Here is a 2,839-nt window from a genome sequence, read left to right as displayed (position 1 = left end):
GCCTTGAGACAATAAGATCCACTGAGTGCCTTGAGACAATATAATCCACTGAGTGTCTTAAGACAGTATAATCCCCTGTGTGCCTTGAGACAATATAATCCACTGAGTGTCATAAGACAGTAAGATCCACTGTGTGCCTTGAGACAATCCTATCCCCTGTGTGCCTTGAGACAATATAATCCACTGAGTGTCATAAGACAGTAAGATCCACTGTGTGCCTTGAGACAATAAGATCCACTGAGTGCCTTGAGACAAATACTCGGTGGATTATATTGTCTTAAGACACTCAGTGGATTATATTGTCTAAAGACACTCAGTGGATTATATTGTCTTAAGACACTCAGTGGATTATACTGTCTTAAGACACTCAGTGGATTATATCTTAAGACAATATAATCCACTAAGTGTCAAGCTAACTGCGAAATAAAAAACCGTATACTTAAGTTGTCCACAACTGGTCAGTATGCTGGGATCCACGTGTCCTCACAAACATAATGGATGAGGTTTTAAGCTAACAATACGATGATCATCATAGAACTGCCCCCTCCCTTTCGGATTAATAAAACTTGGAATTCTTTAAAACCATGAAGTAATGCTGCGGACGATAAGTTTCATTAGAATTTGATTTATGTTTAATTTCTAAAGAGATTACTCAACATACTTTATAACAACAATTTCCCCGAGAGGGAGCTGAAGCTGAAGGCCACCTGGAGGGGGTCACCTGTTTTACGAGAGTAATCAGATGAAGAGAGGAGGTTGTATATTTAATCCTCCAAAAGGGGGCCGAAGACCGCCTGGAGGGGGTTACCTCTTTTAACCGCTCACATCACTATAAAATAGTGTGTTGTCTGTCAGTCAGTCAGTAGACACTAAAATGACGTTGCAGTTTGTATTGTCGTGACGTCAGTAAAGCGTGAGCATGCAACATTGTTCCTTAATATCAGGGTAAAATCATGAAACTCTTGGTATTTTTCATAAGAAAAATAACATCCACTATTAATATTTAGTTCTCTTAACAAAACGTTAGTGTCAACTTTCTCTATCGTCTTATTTCAATAACAATAATCAAGAAAGCTTTTAAGTTCGTAAAATCAACATTTCATGTTTTATATTACAATCTACGTAGAGCCCTGTTTTACATATTAACATCAAACATTGAAACACTAGATACATATAATATACATATATAATAATCCTCAAATACTACGTACACGTACTGTACTACTTATAGGCTACGCGATTCAGTTTGAACGTATTGCCACAAAGCGACACACTACATTATGAACTAAAGAGAACGAAGCGTTAGTTTATTATCATTTCTTAAAGTGATGAACATGATACTTGTTTCATGTTAAGCTGGACTCCACGTAGATTGTAAGTTAAATTACTTTATGAATATTCATGAAGTACGCTATACAAATATTCGTTTTATTTAAACGTTTTGTTTATTATTGCTATTGAAATGATAGTAGAAAGCTAACACTAACTGCAATGTATAAACTAATAAAGAACAAAGTGAAATAATAATAGCAGACGTTAGTTCTCGTAATGTGATGCATACGATATGTATTTAGAGTATGATCATTTTACGTTAATACGAAAAATAGTTCTCTGCGTAAGTTAATTAACGTATGGTGATGATCTCATCGCTCGCCCCCTAATAGCACATTTTATAACTACCGCCCTCTAGCGGCATACTTTGGAACTATCCGCCGCTAGTAGCGTTTCGTGGAAATATTTGCCCTCTGGCACCACTCTGTGGAACTATTACGTCACGTGACATCTCCGGCATCAAAGGATGCCAGAATGCTGGAAGTATTCTTTGGAAGTTCAAGTTAAAATAATCATGAAAATGTGCGTATGTACACAATTTCTCTCAGGTGTTTGTTACCATATTTCTCTTTAGTGGACCGAGCTTATGTAGTAACACAAATAACACGAAGTTTCAAACTTATGTCTGTGTAAGAGCTGAGATAACTTGACAATTTGTATCTAGAAGAGACCAGTTTCTTTATCGTGTAAGGAAAGCAAAATCCGATATCAGCGCGTCATGTGGCGAATTGGGGAAACATCGCTCGCATATGTCGGATCTCATAAACAGGATAAACTCTCAATCTATGGATTTTATGGAACCAGTTGTGGCTTAGCGGTTAACGTGGCGGATTATGAATTTGAAGGCCCATATCTCGCGTCCCATTGGCTGAAAATCGCACTCAACGCTTTAGGTCTTGGAAGCGTTATAAGAGTGACGGTCAAATCCCACTATTCCATTAAGAGTAGCCCAAGAGTGGACAGTAGGTGCTGGTGACTAACTGCTATTCCTCTAATCTACAAGTTCAGAATATGGACAGGTAGCCATTGTGCAGCTTTGCGCCAATATTCAAAGTAAACAATTACGAGCAGTTCGCCTGTTATTAGAGTCTCATCAAAACTGAATTTTCATGTATTTCAGTGCGCTAATCATAGAATTCTCTTGAGCTTCGTTGGTTTCGTCTTATACATGCTTAATACATGTTTATGCGTTCGTTTAATCTTTTGATAAATTTTCTACTATATGCGTGACTTACGAGTGGAGGGGAGATCAGATTAGAATTTATAGGTTCGAATCTTTCCGAGTTTGTCAGCTTCAGATACTGGTCAGTTCTAGTTCGAGGAAAAAATAAACGCATAAAGAATTGTTTGTTTCTTTGTTTTGAATTTCGCGCAAAGCTACACGAGGGCTATCTGCGCTAGCCGTCCCTAATTTAGCAGGGAATTTAGAGGGAAGGCAGCTAGTCATCGCCAACTCTTGGACTACTCTTTTACCAACGAATAGTGGGATTGACCGTCACCGTATAAC

The sequence above is a fragment of the Limulus polyphemus genome, unplaced genomic scaffold, assembly GCF_000517525.1.
Source record: "Limulus polyphemus unplaced genomic scaffold, Limulus_polyphemus-2.1.2 Scaffold9259, whole genome shotgun sequence".
NCBI classification, from domain to species: domain Eukaryota; kingdom Metazoa; phylum Arthropoda; class Merostomata; order Xiphosura; family Limulidae; genus Limulus; species Limulus polyphemus.
This window is presented reverse-complemented; position numbering follows the sequence as displayed.